The sequence below is a fragment of the Buteo buteo genome, chromosome 15 (assembly GCF_964188355.1).
Source record: "Buteo buteo chromosome 15, bButBut1.hap1.1, whole genome shotgun sequence".
In the NCBI taxonomy this organism is placed as follows: Eukaryota; Metazoa; Chordata; class Aves; order Accipitriformes; family Accipitridae; genus Buteo; species Buteo buteo.
In genome coordinates this window covers 12604940-12626031 of record NC_134185.1, presented here as the reverse complement: position 1 = coordinate 12626031, position 21092 = coordinate 12604940, and the positions used below count along the sequence as shown (strand labels likewise).

General features: G+C 43.7%; 1 protein-coding gene across 3 annotated transcripts in view; it reads left to right on the top strand.

Annotated features, from left to right (window-relative positions):
• Window positions 1–21092, top strand: part of BACH2 (BACH transcriptional regulator 2) — a 196727-nt gene that overhangs the window by 48478 nt on the left and 127157 nt on the right. The window contains exon 1 of one of the 3 annotated variants that reach the window (XM_075046616.1): window positions 12732–12867. The exons of the other annotated variants lie outside the window; for them this stretch is intronic. The gene's annotated coding sequence lies outside the window, so the exon portion shown is untranslated. Of the gene's footprint in view, window positions 1–12731; window positions 12868–21092 lie in introns of those variants that run through there. 3 annotated transcript variants of the gene reach the window in all.

The following is a 21092-nucleotide window of genomic DNA, read 5'->3' as shown; positions in this document are numbered from 1 at the left end:
TGCTTCCTTTTTCCTCCTGTCGAGCCTTCTGGATAGCGGCTTCTCTTAACAGCTTGTTTGGAGAATCTGCTCTGAAAATCTCCCAGCCGCTCCACTCCTCTCAAAGCAAGGGAAACTCTGGGAGCAGCTTATCACCTGCTCATCGGCTGACTTCCATTTCTGCTAGAAAGTCTCTGTCGGCCATAGACCAAACAGGCTTAAATCTCTTTCCATTCAGTCGAGCTCAGCAGAGGTAGAAGTCCTTTTGGAGATTAAACTTTGCCTGTTGGTTTAGTGAGACATCAATCCAGACAGCACAGCATGTATAAAATTGGTTTCTTTAATTCCCTTGGAGCATCCTTAGGGATCCTTGAGAGTTGTCTGAGAGGTTCTAGCGAGGATGTGCGAGCATCCTCTGGCACTGCCCTTGCAGTAGCAAGTTTTTCAACTTTGTGTTAAAAAATATCAAGTTGTTTTAAGGCTCTGTTCATTCCATTAGCTTTTCACTGATAGTTCCTGTAGTGTTACTAACTGCTAACGCAATCCTTCGTTTTTTTGCCTTGATTCTGTTCTAAATTAAATTGGTGTCGCCAAAAGCCGCTTCTGGTCACATGCTGTAAAAAAATCTTTTTTAACCTGATTGCAGCCTTTGTGCAATTAATGGGAACTTACTGTTGCTCCTTGATAAATTCATTCATGTTTAATTGATATTTGTGGGCCATATTTGGCTTTAAGTGGATGTATCACAGCTCTTGAGGCATATTAGTGGCTAAATAGCTGGGATTAGGCACTCCAGTTACTCATGACAGTTGTTTTCCTGTGTCCATACTGAACTGTGTGTGTTACGCAAATATTTTTAGTTATAGCCTTGCCAGATTTGTTTAAAGAGAAGAGATGTCCTCATTTTTCAGAGATGTTTATCTGTGAGTGAGTGGAATTACATGAATGTTTTCTTCTCAGTTGATTAAATTCTAAATGCTAAGATGAAAGGCCCACTATTACTTACAAAAGTAAGACTTGCTTTTGCATGAGTAGAGCAATTTATCTTCTGTATCCGCTTCTCTAATTGCAGTCTGTAAAGACCCTAAAGAGTCCTGCTATTCAGTGATTTTCCTTACTGCAACCAGTGAAAAATCAGATTTAAAATGCATTTAACTGATGCTCAGTTCCACATTTAATACCTCTTGATTACTATGGTCACAGCATAAATAAATACATTTGATAGCTTACTTGATCATGCAAATGTTGAATGTCTTTCTTCTTCATCAGAATACACCTTTTATCAAAGATATCTGCTGTCATAGGGCCCCAAGCGGTTGATTAGGTAAAAGGGAATGCCATATATGGGAAAATAAACCAGCACTTACAAGGTAGCTTCTTACTAGAAAATAATGAGATTTCTTTTAGCAACTTCAGCTTGTTGTTTTCTATTTGAATACTTTATCAAAATTAATAATAAAATGCTAAAAAATAAAGTTGTCATGCCTTCTGGGAGCATGGCATAAATAATTAACATGGGATATCTGTCTACTTGGGTTTGGGTTGATTGCTTATTGGCTTCCACATTGTACCATGAATGGATTTGAAGCCCCTGTGGTGGGCTTGGACTGTGCCGGACTAGCTCAGACTTGTTCCTGCCCTTCTCGATGCCGTTCACTGTGATTAACAGTGTCTGGATGGATGGCAGAACCCAGATGGTTATGACAAAATAATTGTCTTCTCCTTGGACGTGCCACTTGGGCACAAGCATCAGTGAAGCCCCTTCTGCAGCCGGCGGTGTCGGAGGCAGCGGGACTACCTGCTGCTCCTGGGGAAGACACCTGGCACAGGTAGCACTGCCCTGCCGAGGGTGTGCGTGGCACAGCCAGACTCGCTCAGCTGTGCTTTTTGAGAGCGAGAGGTTAAAAGGACAAGGGTAAACCACGGTCTGAAGCAGACTCTTGCATCTGGCGGGTCTGTTCTTGGGTGACGCTCATTTGGTTACGCAGCTCAAGTGCAGCAAGAGTTTCGCCCCTGCCCACGGGCTGACAGTCACACGCCCAATGGGAAGTTATTTTTCTGCTGGGTTTTGCCCCTTGTGAGTGTTGTCATCGGAAATAACAGGAAATAAAGGGACGGAGGTTTATGGGGCATCATGGCCTGTTCACCATTTAAAATAAATCTTCCGTGATTAATTCTCTGTGGGGCAAAGGGGAAGAGGAGTTCATGCCCTAAACTCTGGAGAATTTTTAGTATTTAATGCTAATTTTAACCCTGAAGCATCAGTGAGTTAAGTAGAGCTCAAAGTGCTGCATTTAGCCTTCATCGGGAAACGCTGGGTAGCATCGCTGGAGGAGTTGTGACAGCAGGGAGTTCCCACACACGCACAGTGGTACTTCCAGAAGAACTAAAGGTTGGTATTTCCAAAGAGCAGTGGAGACACACGCGAGTTGGTGAGACATGTTTTGATTTTCAGTACAGTAGGTGGCAGGAGAGACAAAGCGACAGCTTGGCTGAGGTAGCTGCTTGTCCACGTGCTGCAGTAACAAATGAAGGCTGCACCACGTCTACACCCAAAACCCTGGAACAAAAGTGACGTTGTATTGTCAGGTGCTTTTGTGAGGTCTGTCACCTGATGTGATAAACACGAAGACCTAAGAAGATGGGAACGTTAGACACGTGTATTGCAATGCCGGTGTTAAATGCCACATTATACACTATCTTGTGTTTTTACGATGTCTTCTGGTTGGCATCAAGAACGAAAAGTTTCATGGCAGCCTAAGCCAGGCCCACTTAGGGCTGTTCATCCTCTTTCTCTCCCCACAGTGTCCTTGGCCAGGACTTCCCCCATGCCCTCTTGCACCTGTGTTGGTGCTGGACCATGAGCTGCATCATGGGGTGAATCCAGCCAACAACTAACTAAAGACATGGTTGGATTTTGTGCAACTCAGCAGAACCATCTCACCTCGTGCTTGTGAAACTAGGCTTGAGGCAAAGGAGCAAGATAGGAAAAAGGGACTGAGGGCTTCAGGCTGCAGTAGAGCTGCGCCCTTGATCTACCACCCCTGTCAAACAGGATGGAAGAGGTACTTCTTTAATGGATAGTGAAGTAGATGCTGGAGACTTTCTAAGCCAACATCTGATAATCTTGGACTTCTGATCTGCAATTGGGTAAAGTAACCTTAAAAGCCTGAAAAACATGTCCTTTCTAACCATATGAGGGTCTTTCCTAATGGAGAGGCAAACTGAAGAAGTGAAATTAGTGGTGTTTTCCCTTCTGTCTCTTAGACATATGTCTCCTTTTTAAAGGTGAAAGGGAATTTCCTCATCCCACTTCAGTTAAGATGAACAGATTGTTAGCTTTCTTATCTATGGGAGATTTGGCCTCCTATTGCATGCAAGGACAAAATCTGCTCTGGTGCATGTGTAACTTGAGCAACGTCAATGAGGTTGCGTTTGTAAAACAGAGAAGGTGATTTGGCTCAGGTTTTGTAACTGGAGAAAGGAAGCACTTTTGTCCATTGATTTATAGGGAATTAGTGTATGGCTAAAATAGGCTCAGCCATTTGCTGTGCTTTTTTTCCAAGGAATGTTCTCTGAAGGACTTTTGGTCACAATGGAAACAGCTTCGTTGTGTAGGCCTGCAAGAGGGCATTGAGTTTTCCTTACAGCCAAAAAGCAGACAGTATTTGATTCATACTTGTCAGGGGAACCTTTACTCTACGTACCAGCATCCAGTGATGACTTTAGTCCTCCCTTTATCTGGACTTGGACATAAATTTTGAATACTGGCATATCAAAGCATGCAGTTGTATGATAGCCTAAATTCTGCATACTCATCTGATGTGAAGCCCTGCTGAGCAACTCTGCTTCATTACTTATGTTCTGTTTCTGTGCCCACTGGTTTCGTAAGATTTTTGTCAGCATTTTTTCAACACATTAATGTTGTTTTTTTCGTTGAAGGTGACTGAGAATTGAACTGGTGTTGAAGTTGTAAAACTGTCGGTGTGATGTAGTGGCAAGGACAAGACATCTGTTTAGCTACTTGCTCGGTTCTCTTTGCTGGAGAGCCTGACTGCCCCATAGATAGAACCTGAGCACTTCTGGGCATCTCGGAGAGGATGAAATATCACCCTTGTACTGATGAGAAATGGAGGCAGAAACAGTGATTTATTGAAGGTCATGGAGGAAATCTGAAAGGTTGGGATCTAGGTCTCTTGCACCCCACCCCAGGAAGCTGAATCCAGTAATTTCTAGTATGATGAAGTTTACTTCCTCTCCCCTGAGAAACATGAGACTCTTCCCATTGGAAAAATAGCTGTTCTTATCACAGGAGGCACGGGCACACATTTACAAATTTGGAACCAAGTTTAAGACTCATCGCCACGAAAAATGGGCACATCTAGAGGGTAGCTAGCTGTAGCTGCAGCATGGAATATTAAAAGGGGAAATCGTCTGAGGGGCACAAGCAACAGTTAGTAGCTGCTCTGTTGTTGCTTTACATACGACTTGGAGAGTTCAGTAGCTGGACCAGAGAGGGACCTGGACATACACTGAGTTTGAGCAGCTTTTGGGCTGCTCCATCCTTGCATCAATAGGCTGCATGGTCAGGTCCTTTCTCATAGAAAAGCCATTTGTAAAGAATGGGACCTTTTTGGCCAAATTTTCCTTAAATAGGCTGGTATCTTGCAGATACTGGTATGTTGATATAAATTGTATGGCTGCAAATAGTTAATTGTTTCTGTAACCAGGTTTAACTGTGGAGTGCTCTGCTTGGTGAAGAGGATCAGGAAGGAGTTCCTATTATTTTAAAGCAGTAGCTGTCTGAGGCTAATTATGAAAAACATGCCAAGTTGAAATACTTTTTAAAATGAATTTCCATAAGCAGCTCACAGACAGGTTTAAGCTGTGCTGGGAGAAGTCCGACTGCACTTTAATGCAGATACCTGGATTGGTGATTAGGAAAAGGTTGTTAAACAACTGGAACTTAAATACCGGTGAAGCTTCACTGTAGCAATTTCCCCAAAGGCACACTGGTAATTCTGCTAAATAGAGAGTTTAATAGACTTTAATAATGTGTACTTTGGAGACCCTATACACAAAGGAATAATGCATAAACCGTTTGTTAGAGTAAACTGCTACCTTTGCATCTAACAAGGAGTCTGTCAAAACAAAACTGGCCCATTGTGTGTGGCAACACATCGCTGGGTGTTAACAGACAGAAGTCGTTATCACCACCTTACCTGTCACTTCACCTGTTGTGATCAAAGGTGCAGCCCGTATCGTTTTACCTAACAGTGAATGAATTATCTGAGGTAGACATTAGTTTAGTTTCTGAGAAGTCCTTTGCTGGCAGGAGGGCTGTGGTTGTTCAGAGGGCTTTGTTTTCCTTTGATGTGCCCCTTTGGTGCCAGGAGAAGAGATACCTGGCAGAAAAACTGCATTTAAAAAATAAATAAATAAATAAAAGAATAACAAAAAAGCAACCTTAGCAAGCAGCTCTAAGCGAGTTTAGCGTTGGATTTTGATTTGATTTCGCTGTGCTGCTGCTGAGGGCCCTGCTGGAGAACAGGCGGGAAGGAGGAAGGAGCAGATGCTTTTGGTAGAACAGTAGGGCATTTATCTCTTTTAATGAGGTAACATCATTAGTGCTGACAAAGTGCTGCAAATCAATACGTGTAATGGACTGCTGCTGTCTTTCAGTAGCGCACAGGCTGTTGTACTTCTGAGCATTTGAATCTGCTGAATCACAGGTCAGGCTTTATCTCCTGTCTGATGCTGGGTTCGTTTGGTTTTTTTAACCATTTTGGTTTTCCCCCTCCCTAATCTTTGCCTTCGATCTCCGGGAACTGGAGCACACCTCCAGGATATGTGTTGGGGCAGGCAGAAGTGTGCGGATTTTACAAGCATGGGAGCGCATTGAAATGCCGCATAGGTCTATTGTGCTGCAAGGACCTTCTCTTTAATTGGAAAGAGTGAGGTTGCTAATGTCTATTTGAGCCTGATTCCTTCTGCCTAAAATGGCTGCAGGTTTTGTTTTGGGTGTTTTGTTGTGGGTTTTTTTTTTTCCCCTTGCCCTCTGCCTGCTTCCTTCAGAGCAGTGGTGTAATGTCAGCCACACTAATCATGTCAGCCGGTGGCACTGATGACCCTGACATTCAGCAACAAAGAGCAGCAGGAGAGAGGAGAGAGTGAGGTGGCTGCGGCACTGGACAAGGAGCAGCAGCGGGTGGGGGGAAATCTGCGGGTCAAAGCGTTTCTCTGTACAAAATCCATCCGTGTAAAAAATCATATGCACGGTTGTATGCCAGGTGACCAAGGGAAGAAGCGGGATGGATGTCAGTGGAGATCTGTACTTTATCCCTCACTTTTCAGATGGTAAACATGACAGCACATGACTATAGTAGCATGAAAATAACAAAAAACCCAGTGAAATTAATGTAAATTTGAAAAAGCCTGGAGGTTATAGCAATGTCTCTGTTAAAAATTACTTAATTCCCCCAGAACTCCCATCAAAACCATGTCATCCTCCACCACAAACAGGTAACATAACTTAAACATTTGAGGTATGCCCTCTGTTTATCAGAGGGGCCCGGAGTGACACTTGGGTGTCCGTACTGATTCCAGGAAAAGAGCCTGTCGGTAAAGAAGATTCATCTGAATAGATCATGCACGTCAGAAAAAAAGTGGTTCCTCTTTCTTTTTTTATCTGCATGCCCCTCCCATCCTGGGCTTCCCAACACCTGCTTGTGGTGAAAGAATATAAACAGAATTGCAAGAGTCTTTGGCATTAACTGTTGCCTGACAGCTCCAGCTAAGCACTGCAAGGTCGTCTGGTTTTTCTTCTATATTTTCGTTACTTGTTCCCTGCCACACATCCAGCGAGCCTCTGCAGCATCCCCAGGTGGTACCATCCCCAGTGGAAGACCTCCACATGTTTTTGCCCTGTCATGATCTGAAAGTCAGTCATGTTCGCCGGAGTTGATATGAATCCAGAGTTGGGGTCTGTCATTGCCCACCCCTCTCATGTTACCCTCGGACCAAGGAGGGGGACACGACTGAAAGCCAAATAAGGTCACAGTTGGAGGGGCCACATAGTAGCATGTACCAGTATCATCCAGTAGTAACGCTGCTGAGTGTTGCTTTGGGCCAAGACTAGGTAAGGCTCTTTTAATACTTGTTACTTTTGTTAAATTTAATTGGTGTTCCCGCTGGAGAGATCAGAGGGGTACGCTTCAGTGGCACCCAGGGTACAGTCAGCATTCCTCACTGCTGAAATGAAAGCATCATTCCTGCAAAGCAGAAATCTCACTAGTGGTTTGTTACCTGCTCGTGTTCTCGACTATCTTGAACCGGCAGAAGGTAATGGCCAACAGATGTAGAAAAGGCATCATCTTGGGAAAGCTCTGAAGACCTTTTTTTTTTTTCGTTTTCCCCCCATACCCCCCCAGAACATCCCTTTCATAAATCAATGTTTCTACATCACATACCAAAGCTCTTCTGTGCTATCTTATTCCAACAGTGAAACCAAAGTTCACTTACCTCCCTTCCAAGGTTGGGATTACAAAAACCTTCCACGCATCTTGCCCTCCTCTCTCTCTGCAGGCACTCCAGTCTAATAAATAAATACTTGGCCAAGTTTTACTGCCCTTTACCCGTTAACTAAAAACAAATGCCTTCTGCTTTGTTGAAGGCAAGTCATGCCTACTTCTGTTGCTCCAGCCAGCAGAGTTTCTCAACCAGCTTGGCCTCTGAGGGACTGATTCCTTTTTAGTGACTCTGAAACAGTTACCAAATCTTTCTGTGATCAACATATGAAAAGAAAATAACACAGTCGTGGGCCGTAAGGAGAGGAAATAGCTGGTTATACCATTTCCCAAGACTATAGATGACCCACCGTTGCTCTACTTTCCTCAGTAAAACTGGGGCGAAAGTGTTGTGATGGAGGGCAAAGGGACAGGGGATGGAAGGGTTTGAGAAAAAAAGAGCTGTTAATATTACAGGCTCCTGTATTAAGGTTACCTACTTTTTTTTTTTCTTGTGGATAGTGTATTCAAAATATTTTAGCACTGCATCTGAGGTTGGCACAACTTCTTAAGAGGAGAAAATGCAGGGCTGCTCATTAGTATTGTTTCAGAGCAGGCTTAGAGGTGATCCTGCTGCAGGCTCGGCTGCTCCTAAGGCTTGGTGGCTATCTCATAGCAAATACAGGACAAAGCATTGATGGAGAAGGGCTGCTAGCATGAGATCGCAGCACTGGTGGGCCAAATTGTGCCCCACCCTGACTTTCCTGGGTGGTCGCCTGGCTTGTATGCAGCACATGGAAATAGACCTTCTGGAATGTGAAACCGTGCCTTCTGCATTTCTCCCACAAGTATTTTATAGTTTTGACTGGCATACGCAAAGGAAATGGAGAATAATAGAAGAAAAAACTTATATAACCCTTCAGCTGTGCTTCCTTTCCATACTAAGGTTTTGCATTTAGAGTAAAAAGACCAGTCTGTGTTATTGTGAAAGTCTTTTTTTAAAGTTTAGTGACGAGTTTTTTGGTAAATGAGTGAAGGAGTATTTTTTTTAAAAAAATTTTTTTTTCCCCACCCCTTAAACTCATCTCCAGTTTAGATAGTGGATACGTCTGTGTGTCTTCATGCAGAGAAACTGAACCAGTGGGGTTTAGTGATTGGGTAATCTGATTCTTAACAATTCAGAAGATCCCTTTGTACAAGATAGATTTATTTGATTCCTGGTTTTACAGAAATAGGTTGTGAATAGATCTTGAGTGTTTGGGGATTTTTTTATTTTATTCTTTTCTTATTAGTAATGATGTTATAAAGCAGTAAGTATCTAGGCTTTTGTAAGTCTCATATATGAGTGCTGTACATGGGACGAGGAGAGAAGAATGTATGACCAGCATCTCTCTTTCCTTGTTCTCTAGATGAGGCTGCCATCTACTCACTAGCTCTGTGATCGTGGCTCTTAACGTTTGGTGTAAGATAGAAGCAGCATGTCTTTTCAGTTCCTTCACAGAGAGAAAAAACAGGTCTTTGCCAGCAGGACTCCTTTCTCCCTCCGGTTCAGCTGCGCAGCCTGGGAAAGGCAGCCCGCACACGTAACGGGTTGTCCTTTCAGAGCATGTTGAGGATCCAGCTTTGGTCCAACCATGAATCAACCACTTGAGGCTGAGGATCCTTTGCACTGCTGGAGAAGTTACCAACCGAAAACAGTAGGGTCTTTGCCTGGGAAACGGGAGTTTGAAAGGACACAAACATTTGGAAGGGACATTGAAGTAGTAATGGTACATACGTTAGTAAACAGCAGTAAAATTGCGCAAGAGCATGGGGGATGAATGGGCATGTGCGAGTGAAAAAGAAAATGCTTGCTTTTTCCCCACCTCTGCCCTTGGAGGTAGCCCATCCTCTGGGGACATAGTCCCAGTTTTCTGAAGGATGCCTGAGGGCTCAAGTCACATAGCTTCTGAGCTTTGTAAATCTGGGGATAAGTGTTTTGTTGTTTGCAAGGTGCCTTGCAGTCCTCCACTGGGAATGTGTAAAAAGTACACATGTAAAAAGTGCCTCTGCCTTTGCAGTGGCTTTCAAATTAAGTATCTTTTGTTTCGTTAACACGACAGCTCCCTAGCCTGCTTTGTCAGCAGCTCACTGAGATGCTTCCCAGTGGCTTATAGCTCTTGGTTTCATCTGGCAAAAGCGATCTATAATCCAGGGGTGTACAGGTACGGGAGCCCTTCAGAAGCTTGTGGAAAAGGAGCGATGTATTTGGCTTGATACTTAGAGAAGGTGAATATTCTGATGGTTTCCCACTGTGTCGCGCTATTCAGTTTTGAAAATTGCAGCTTGCATTTATTCTCTCAGTAGAATGAGGCACTCCTCTCGGGCTCCTGGAGGAGACCAAGAAGTGTACACTTAATTGCTTTGTGAATGATGGGAAGTCTTGGAATGCAATCTAGCCATTGCTCATTAACTAGCTGAACCTATTAAACCTGGACAGCAAGCAGGACTGAGTCGGCCGCCCTTGATTGCAGGCAGCTAATGGAGCTGTGGGAGCAAGCTGTGACTGCAGAGCGGAATTGGCAGTAGACTCCCATCAACCTTCTCTGTTTTGAACTCGCCCTACACTCCATTTAGACTTCTGGCTTGGAGACAGATGATTTCAGAGCAGTGAGGAGGGGGGGAAGGTGGAGGGTGGAAAGCATTGTCTTCCCAGCTGTGTTAGCTTTGATCTGAAGTTAAAAGCGAACCAGAATTCGAATGGCATCGGTAATTCGACATTTAAACCTGCAGAAGCAGAGAGATTTGTCGTCTGGTTGTGGCCGGCTTTGGTTATTGATTGGGTCTGACGCAGATGGTTCCGCTACACAATGCTAAAACAAAAGAAAATGCCCAAATAATGTGACTTAGCATCTCCTCAGTGTTTTTTAGCTCTGAGGGAACCAGCTGCTCTTACGAAGCACACATATAGGTGGTTTGGTACTCGCAAAAATATATCCTGTCTTGCAAAAGAGCATGGTAGCACTTTCTTGGATCTTCATGCCACACTAGCAGCACAGAAGAAAACAAAATTTACTAAATGTTAACTGGATAATCGAGGGTTTGTTGTGGGTTGCTTGGGGTTTCTTTAGTAGCTTGAAGAAATACGAACAGAATTGGGATTTGCCCAGGAAATTTGGAGCGCTTAACCTTTTAAATGCACGACGGCCTCAACTGGAGATGGATACAGCCCTGGATATGTAGCATTTACCTCCAGAGCACTCTTGGCATTGTGCCGGAGCATTGTTTCAGAGCAGTTTGTGCTGCTTGCTAAATCGCCAGCATCCCATCCTTCAGCACTCGCATGCCTCTCATCCAGTTGCACTTTGTGCCCAACCTTATTTACCTTGTGGGTTTTGCCAGGATCACAGCTTGGTGGTGTGGCTTCGGGCCCAGTCAGACCGTCTGTCAAGGAGAAGGGGAGGAGAAGTAGTGGTTTTAACATGTTGCCTGAAGAAGGGCATGTCCAAATGTGCTTTGAAATCTTTGTTCTACTTGCTTGTTCGATACTTTTAAGGTGCTGTATATTGTGGATTTTTTTCTGTTGCTTTGCCTTAATTTTCCCATTGTGGAGAAATGGTTTCATTTCTAGTCTGGATTCGTACACTTGTTTGTGCTGCTGGCAGATCCTATCAACACCCACTTTTCTATGATATTTAAACTTTAAAAGATAAAATAAAAATCTTTTGGTGTCATAGAACAGTGACTTGCTTGTAAAATGCTTCCATATACCAGAGATGCTATTTAAAAATATTGTAGGAGTCTAGTAATACATTAGCATTTTATGCATTTCACTCTGAGCAGTCCCAAAGTACTTAAACTGTAGCGCATGCATGCAACCCTGCTGGGATGCAGTCCCTAGGACAGAGGCTGTAAACCAACCCTGCGTTTGCTGAGGGTACAGGGAGCAATGGTTGCGAGCAGCTTGAAACAAAGCAGCCAGAATAAACCGCCTTCTGGAGGAAAATGCTATGAACATTATCACTCTTGTTATAGGACAGCCAGGGGTTCAGCTCGGGATGCTGATGGAGTTGCTCACCCTGGGATCGCTAAGCTGTGTGCAGACCTGCACTGGGACCCCCCCCAGCCTGAGCCACCCCACAGCTGCGGGTACGGCCCCAGACTGGCACTCGACACCAAATATTTGGAGGGGCGACCGCTAAACAAGTGTCCACGTGGGCTCTGTGTTAATAACTTGTTGCCCGTAGTAATCTTCACTGCATTAAAAGCAAATACCCCCTTCATTTGTCATCGGCTACAAATGGAGTAACCCGCTTTAGCTGTAGGCTAAGCTGGGCTGAGATGACTTGCGGCGGCCGCGCACCGGAGCAGCGTACAGATGGGCGGCTGCCACCGGTCCTTTGGTGGCTGGTGATCTCTTACGCGATACCAAAGCGCTCGTGTCCCCGACATGTGCGAAGTGAGTTTCTCTGCATCGTCCTAGGTATCCTTCCACCCGTTTTATATTTGGGTCCCTTTAAAACCAATGTGCGAGTTGCTCTCAGATTAGCTATTTTATATGTATCTCAGCGGGGGGGATGTAGAGCTTTAGTGTGAGGACAACAAAACCATTTTCAGATGATTTTGAGACACCAATTACTTCATTCTGGGAAATTCAGCCTTGCAGAGGCTAATAAAAACTAAAATTCAAGCTTTTGTAATGTTTAGCAGATTTAATACCACAGCACATTTTCTGGTTATCATTTCAAAACCTCGGTGACATTTTATCTGAATGTTCCCATACAGGTGCAGCTGGGGGGAACAGCAACCTCACTGGTGTATAAGAGAGCTCCATTTTCCAAAAGGAAGTACATCATGGCCAGCTAAGATGTCATAGCTCAGGGTTCAGTGAGCTGGCAGCAGCCTCCGAGTCTGGTGTTTCTAACCAAGTGGCAAGGAGCCTGTGCTCCTTTTTCACTCTTTAAAGAAAATGAAGTGATTAATTCTTTCAGTTTTAAAATATATCATGTCTAAAAGAGAAAAAAGAAAAAGAAGAGAACTATTTTATTTTCATTTGACATGACTCTGTTAGGCAGAAGAAGCCTTCCAATACATTGAGTTGGGAAGTAATTAGTCTTGGGAGTGTGAGATGGGTTATAATCTTAATGTCATTTTACCATTACTAAAATAGTCTAATTTTGTCCTTTTCTAATCCATGCAAATCCCATTGATTTAACAGTGTTGTACAGATGAAAATAAGAAAAGCGGCTGGCCTATATTTTAGGATCTCCTTGCCTAGTGTAAAAGATTAGAGAGCACATCGTCTGATGAAGCAGCCATCCCTCCTGTATGCTGGAGTACTGCTACCAAATGCTGGCACAAGGCAGAGCATCACGTGCAGCTGTTGCTGTTTTGGAGCTAGCAGGTGAAGCTCAAAACCTTTCATTTCTCTAGATTCAGCAGAATATGTGTATGTGCAGTTTGTCAGTATGTTTATAGCAAAATAGGCTAAGAGCAGAAAACATTTCTAGAGATGGTGAAACCTACTTTAAATGAAATGAGAGGCTTTAAAAGCTTACGCAGATCTTGAAAAATACAAAGGGCTGGACTGAACGTTGCCATTTCAGTCAAATTTAGAACCTCCGCCTACTTAAACGGGAACACATTTAGGTCAGTGCTTTGTGCTTTGCAAAATCGTCTCCCTAATCTCCTTCAGAGCATTTCTGACTATGATTTAGGTGAAGGGGGGAGGGAAGTGCTTCCAGGCTGAGACTTGTAGCTAAGTTGTCATATGGAGTTAATCTGTTGAAAGACTGAGTGGTGTAGATAGATAGGTGCTGAATTCTGAAACCTATTTACTGGCAAGCATACTTGGCATGCAGGTACTCATTATTTGGAAGCATTCAGCCAAGGTATCCAGAAACTTTGGGGTTTTAAACCATTTGCCTAAACCACGGAAGCAAATTATAGTTACCTGGGCTGATCTCACTTTGCTTGTGTGTTTCAGCAAGATTCAGAGAGGTTGTGTCAGATGATGTCTTCTATACGCAGTTTCTTGCATTTCTCAAGTAAGTGGAGCAGAAATACCGTTTCTTCCTTTCTCTACCCCCTTTTTCATTTAATGAAATGGGAAATATTGAAGCTACTGGAAACCTTAATGTGACATTTCTTGATGCAATGTTGCTGTCTCCTAGCTTTGGGTGCTGTAAGCAAGTTGCAAACATCAAAAACTCCTGTATTGCTGGTCTTCTTTAGTGCTGTTGTTTTATGAAGTTGGTAAGGAATAAGTAATCAGGCTAATATATTAGGCTAATATATATTTTAAAACACGTAATGAAAAGTACTGCTTTGGCAGATGATACTAGTGGCGAAGCTGTTGGTATAGCTGTCCATTACTATAAAGGATCCTGAGTTTGAGTCTGCTGTCAGAGGACTTGGGATGATGGGAGATGGGGATGGGATTTAGGATACCTTTAACCAGCATCCTGCGAACAGAGGCTCCCACAAGACTGTAGCTGGTGCAGCTGTGATTGCACTGTGAACGTGGGTGTCACGTAAGTGAGACTGAGCCTCCTGGGAATGAACGTTGGCGCTCTGTCTTCCATGAAACCCCCATGTGCTCACCCACATTGGTATGTACGGTTGTCGCCCACCTGCTAATGAAGAATGAAACAAAAATATTCTGCAAGAAAGTCTTCCCTTGGTGTGCATCCCCTAAGTATTTCTTCTGCCTGCTCAGCAGGCACTAAAATGGAAGGCAAGAGAGTTACAGCAGTGGAGGAGTTAAACTAAGGAGGAGGTGACCCTGTGTTCTCTCTGGGCTTCCCAAGTATCTCAAGTACTTGCTTTTAGGAACAGGGATTGGGGCCCATTCCTCTTTGGGCTGATGCTTCAGTTCTTGCCTTTCCATGTCTGCACTTACTGCTTTTCCACAAGCAGTAAGATCAAAAGCTGACAACAAACCTGATCTTGATGGAGCATTGTGGCAGCAGCCCGGCTTATCTGGAAGTACAGATAATATTAAAACGTGCTCCGTCAAAGAGGGCTAATAGTCAAGAGGTAGAAATGAAACTGCAGCACAGTCACCACAGATTTGTTGTCTAGCCATTATGAGGCCAAGCAAAGAAAGTTAAGTATCACAAAATTAAAATTCATAATCAAAGCAAATGAAGCAGTATTGTAATTACTTGGGGCAACAGAAGCTAGCTGTTCTCTTGTGAATCTGAACTAGTCATTTCAGTATTCCTTCAACTTCCTCTTTTCTTCATCTGAGACCTAATAGCTACAGATTTTAGTGACACCTGTATTTACTCAGACACCTGCTCTTTGCTAGAAAACAAGTACATTGGAAGTTCTCTCCTGGAGACGTGGTGGGGAGTTAGTGCAGACAGGTACCGGCTGTGTCCTGTATCCGCTTGCCGATCGCTCCTTCTTGGCGGAGAGTAACTCCACAGTGTGATTGTCCGCGTTTCAGTAAGTCTAGGGGCGTTGCTTATGGCATTTTAAAGTCTGGATTTGAACAAGTGGGTTCAAGAGTCTCTTTCAGTTTCAGAAACACAGGGCACTTTTTATACTCTTTGTACTTTGGAAAAAAGCTGTGTTTTCTTGGGAGAAATGATGTATCACATAACCACAAATGGCCAAATTACTTAACTTTTATCAGAGTACACTGAACAGTACTTTAACCACCAATTGTAATTAGACCCATCTTACAGACACCTATTGCAGTATACACAGCTTTTATGTGTGTGTAAGCTGAGGCACAGAGAAGTTGCTTGGGGTTATACAAGAAGGTTTTTAACACAACCCGGGTCCCTTGTTATTTGCTTTAGCCTTTACATGGCTGTTTGTTTGTTACGGTGTGTTAACAAGAAGAGGTGAAATGCAGATGGTTTGTCTTTTTTAAGGCAAGCTATACATTGGTTACACTTACTCAGTCTATATTTACACTGCTTGAGAGCTGGTTATCTGCAAGTATCGTTAAGTCGTCTCTGGTTTTTATGTTATTCTGAATGTCTCTTCTTTGTCTTCCGTGTTTGTGTCTTCTGTCTTGATTTGGCAAGATTAAAAGGCTGACACTGATTTCCAAATATCTCCGATAATAGCATTTTTTGTCTCATATTTTAACCAGAAGACTCTCTTTCAACCCTGAACTCTTGTTTTTTTCCTTCTCCCCTCTCTGGGTTTAAATTTCTCCCCTCTGTGGAGCCTGTCTCCCTGAAGGCTTGGGCTTTTTGCAGTGATGAACTATTGTTCACTGCTGGCCCATTTTGGGTCTCTCTTGAATCCTGAGGTTTGAATGTTAATATTTCAGGTCTGTGGCTTGGCCATCCAAGTGCAGTCCAGAATGAGTTTGTCACGTGGGGCCCGAGTGTAGATAACATCTCTCACGTGAAGTAGAATAAATAGTTGGCAAAAGGGACCTTCCTCTTCATTCTCCATCTGCTGAACCAAATAGCACCATAAGTATAGAAGAATATGAGCTAGTTCAGTAGCCAAAAAAAATTTTTCTGAATTTTTTTTCTCCCAGCTCCGGTAGGTGTGAAGTTTCTGTGTTTCACTGTATTTAGGGAGTCCTAACGTGAACCTGCATAAGATTCGGGTGGTAATAACTGCTAACGTATTAGTGTGCTGAGGACGAGGGAGGCAATGCAAAATGTCATGCTGAAGAAGGTATGAACAATTCACAGCAGCTCTGGAGACAGAACGCAGCTGCTTCTGAGTTACAAGATGTGGTTTCTTTTTTAAGCCAGGTATTGAAATGGCTGCTGTTACTGTAAAATGTGAGTACTCTGCAATCTTTTCATCTTGCAGCATCCTTATCAAGTAGAACATAGGTGACAGGAAAACTGCTGTGTTCTCTTAGCGGTTGGTGGTGCATGGGTACCACCTAACCCAACGACCAAAACAAGGTTGCAACCGAACTCACTGAGGGCAAGGTTGTAGAGTCTCATGACCCAAACCAAACTGGTCAAACAACATGGTTGACATGAAAAGCAATAATACGCCACTCTGTGTTTGGGGTTCAGCTACAGGCAAAAATCAGTCCTTGGAAAAGAGGCAGATTAGAGGAAGATGGCGTGGTAGCAGTTCCAGCAAACCATGTGCCAGGTGAGTGGCAGACTCTGTCTTGGGTGAAACGATACACCTGATTTGGTGAAAACCATGAGCCAGGCAAGCCTCTGAGAACTTCTTTGGGGAAAGTGTTGGAAAAAAACCCCCAACCACTGAAAGTAGGGTTCTGGAACACTGGAAGAAGGGCTGCAACAACAAAAGAGGTGCAGGTGAAAGAGATGGACGAATACATTAAGTAAAATTCTTTGAGTAAGCAAAGTGTCTGTGACCAGGAATTGATGAAGAACAATCTAAGAATGAAAACAAAGCTATAACATATTCATGAAGCAAGATGATCATAACTCAGAGGGAGTAGCATTAATTATGACTTCCAAGGCAGAAAAATAGCTTATAGACTGGGAACCAATTAGCGGTTGGTTGCTCTGAACTAGATTTCAAACACAGTACATGAAATGACAATTACACAGTGTTACCAACAGGCAACTACTATGATGAGATAAGAGCTGTCAGCAGACTTGGACCAAATTCCTCAGCCTGACATCTGCTTACTAATGGGGAGACTTCCTTCTCAGGGTTAGGGACGGTGACAGAATGGAGGAATCGATGGCCAAGCATCATCTTCTGTCTCCAAAGCAATAACAGGGGGCCTGGCAGAGCTCTGCCTGATCTCGAGGCTCTTGGTGATGCGTAGGCATAGTGTAAAGATGTCCCCAGAGCAGTTGGTGGAATTATTGTGATCTGAGTGTATTGGAAGCAAACACAGTGCGTATCTTCAGCAGATCTCCACGTGCACTAGATGTGATTGTTATTTTTTGTGACAGGACCAAAAAGAAAAAACCTCTGCAGGAGAATTAGAAGTGTTCCTTTTGGTTTTACTACCAAGTAAACAAGGCATAGGTTGCTAAAAATGTAACTGATTTTCAGCTAAGCAAGTGCAAATAGTGGGCTTTCCAAGGATGGAAATATCAAAGCCAACACCAGATGTTTGAATGCATCCAGCAAAAGCAGCAGGAAGGTCAGTTTCAGAAGAAGAGTAGAGGGCCCCAAGAGAAATAAAGCAGATAGCCTTGCCCAAGAAGCTGATCTAGTTCCTGAAAAAGCTATCCCCTTCCCTGTTGTCTCTATCAGCTCAACAGGTAAGGTGCCACCACCCAGTAGGCCTGCCTGAGGTTAACAAGTGAAAACTCTATAGGACAGGAAAAGAAGGATGATGATGGGAGGAGCACTGTGACTTTGCCAAAGGGACTGAAAATGCCAAAGTAGAAATGCTATCTCACAGCACAAAGGCGGATGTGAAAAACTCACTAAAAACAAAATTTGGAGAAGCTGCAGGTAGAGACCTTGTTGAAAAATGATTGAATGAATAGCTGCTGAGTTCTTCAAGAAATACAGGAATATGGAAAAAAACCAGTAATCTGACTGATGGAGAGATTGCATTCCAGTTAAAGTATCCTAGAAAGGTCATATAAGCGATTGCAACAGTTGAAGAGAAGTTCTATTCCTTTCAGTGGTACAGTCATGAAAAGTGAAAAACCAAACCAAAACAGAGATTCTAATTTTTTTTCTCTTATAGCTTCAGCTCAGCCATTTTAATTCAGGAGATAAAGGAATGGCCAGATATTTTGATAGAGTCTCCTTCTCCCTGGTTTGAGACAGATTACCTGCCAATCTGATGCAGTTGTTTGTTTGGGGTTCTTGGGGAGGGGGAAGGGTATTTTTATTACTTTTTTCAAGAGATTAATCTACTCTTTTCAAGTATGTATTTATAATAATTGTGAAGTCTTGACAAGCTTGAACCATTGAAGTAAGCGGAGAGCTGAGTGAATGGTTCATAGTGGGTAATGCTGGTGTAAAACAGATGTGCATTCTGTCACCTCTTTATGGTTGCTGTTGACTTGATGTTGGCATGACCAAGTTGCCATGAGAAAAAGTGCTGCTAGATATAATATAATGAAGTGTTCCATCAGTTAGACCCAGCGTCCTGGGCATGGGATGCTTAAGTGACAGAAAACATGTAAGTAACCATGTAAGTAAAGACTGTCAGGCATTGCAGGGCTAATAATTACTTAGGAAAACAAATCTCAGGAGACCTTCAGCAAATCCCAACTGAGGCATTATATAAAAAGGCAAAGGAATACAAGGAATTAGTCAATTTACACATCTTGGCAGAAACACACCAACCAGCGTGGAAGTCCAAAAGGAAATGTCACCAACTGGCAAGGCAACAGCTGCGTTTACCAACTTAAACAAAATTAGTCATTGAAAATACAAATGTAGAGACCAAACTAGGAGTCTTCCACTCAGATGTTATTTCCATTTTAACATGTGGATGTGAGTGTTGGAAACTCACCAAAGGCACAGACGCCTCATGCCTCCAGAAGTAAATACCTGGGGAAAATACTAGGTAACAGACTGAGTGAATTTGTCACAAATGCAAAGATCTGTCACTTTGTCACCAGTGTGTCCCCCAAGTTCGCCAGGGTACGTGATGGAAACACTTGGGTCGTGTGCTGAGAGTGAAGCCAGCAAGCCTGTCCGAGCAGATGGGCTCTTGAGCAGCTGGAGGAACACACAAATGGTCAGACCAGATATTAGTTGGAGTGCGAACACTTACTGGCACTCAATCATACAGAAAAACTGCAGAGAGCGGCTAAAGAGGAGCAGCACAGACGGCAGAGCCGTGTTGGCTTCCAGAGCAACATCTGCGGGTGCAAGAAGGCTTTGGGGGAAAAAGTTACTCTTGGTTCACTTGGCAGGGGGTGTGGAGCTTACGTGGTGTTTTCTCCTTTGCAGATTTAGACTATTTAAGGTTAGGTTACTGAGAGGAACCAGAGCTTCCCAGTGACTGCTTTTCTGGCCCTGGCTGCAGAGTGCTGCATTGCACGCCTGAGCCAAGAGATCCGTCATCTCTGGTCTAGCATGCTTTTTCTGTCTGACCTCAAGCAAATCACGCGACCCCACCAGTTCTCCAGAGCTCTCTGACCACAAGACTATGGGATTTTAATTAGGAACAGTGGACAATACGCTACTTTTTCTGGTTTCACAGCCGCCTGCAGGGGCTAGTAGGTGAAGCAAGTTGCTGTGGAAATAGTAGAAAAGCACGTGTTTCACACACTGCACTGGGAGTAAAGATGTTGCCTGTAGCTTTATTTAAAAGTGACCTAAGATGATGTAACTGTAGCTACAGATCGTCTTCAGAGGTGAAAGCTAGCCCTTACCTTCCTAATTTATGGGTACTTGCATGTTTGACTTAATACAGTTCTGCGTTTTTTTCGTTTGATGTTTTAGATGATGGCAGTTATTACAGTAAAAAAATGTTTAGTTTACTGAGTTTTAGACCTCTTTGTAGAACATGGGGACAAAAATAACCTCCCACGCTCTTTTTTTTATCCTTTCTTCATTTGTACAAATAGCACTTCAGTTGTTTGTTCTTTATAACTCTGGTTCCTTTATGCAAACTCAGCTTTCCCAGGATAGTTATCAGACCCTGTTCATTCTCCCTGCTTTTATCACTGCAGCCTAGCACCTTCTTGTGCATCAGGATTGAAGTAGCTTGCACCCTTCTTGCTAGGCCAGTTGTGCTACCTCACCTCTGCTGCTCCTCTTTCGACATCTACACTTGGGTACAAACAGCCATCATTTTTATTCCTAGTGACAGTGTCGTCAGCCTCTTGGACAAGAAGCTGATTTTTCAGAGTTAGCAATTTAAGGCAGAAGAGGCTTATTTGATCACCTGCTCGTGCTCTCCCTGCCAACCTCCTATTATTTCTTAACTAGCCTAGCTTTAAAAGATGGAGGTGAGATCTCAGCCCCGTGCCTGGGGAGGCAGTTCCAGCACCCAAACCCAAGCTTTCTGCCGTGGAGTAGTTCCCAGTGAGAATCCCAACAATTTCCTCCCGGATTTAATCTTGCTGTTCTACTTGCACATGCCTCAAGGGCATTTATTACCATTTACCACAACCTTCCCAGCTAGCCAGGTTTAGCCCTTTTGGTTCTTCCTCCAGCAGTCTTTCTCGGTGGCCTTGTAGGATAACTTGCTCCTGGTAACGAGAAGCCTGTGACTGAGCATCGCTTTCAAAGGTTTGCTTTCTGCCTGCCCTCTTCCGTGCAGTGGAGCCCCCCTGCAGCAGGATGAGCTGTGGCAGTAGGCGCAGACAGACCCGCGTGTTTCACATGACACCATCCTTCGTGTCTAGAGCCAGTGGATGACGAAGTACAGTCATCTATTTGCCAGCCGAGAGCAAAGTCATGTGTTTTCCCTGCGAGAACTGATAAGCATCACAAGCAGCTAAGTAAAGGCACAGCATTTTCCTGTGTTATTGGTTGTGTGAGTTATGCTGCCCTCCCTCTCCAGAGATGCTCAGAAACCAGAGTCCAAGCTTGGGAGCGTGATCAAGGAGCCCCTTTCCAACCACAGTGAAAGGCAGTCTATCTAAAATGATTCTGCTCCCTTTTGAAAACAGTCTGCTAAATGGGGCTGGAGACAGCAAGGGCAGCCGCTGCGTGTGCTCTCCACGCCAAGCAGCTCATCTGGGTTGCATTTAAGAGGGAGTTTTAGACGAGAAGAGCCTAAAT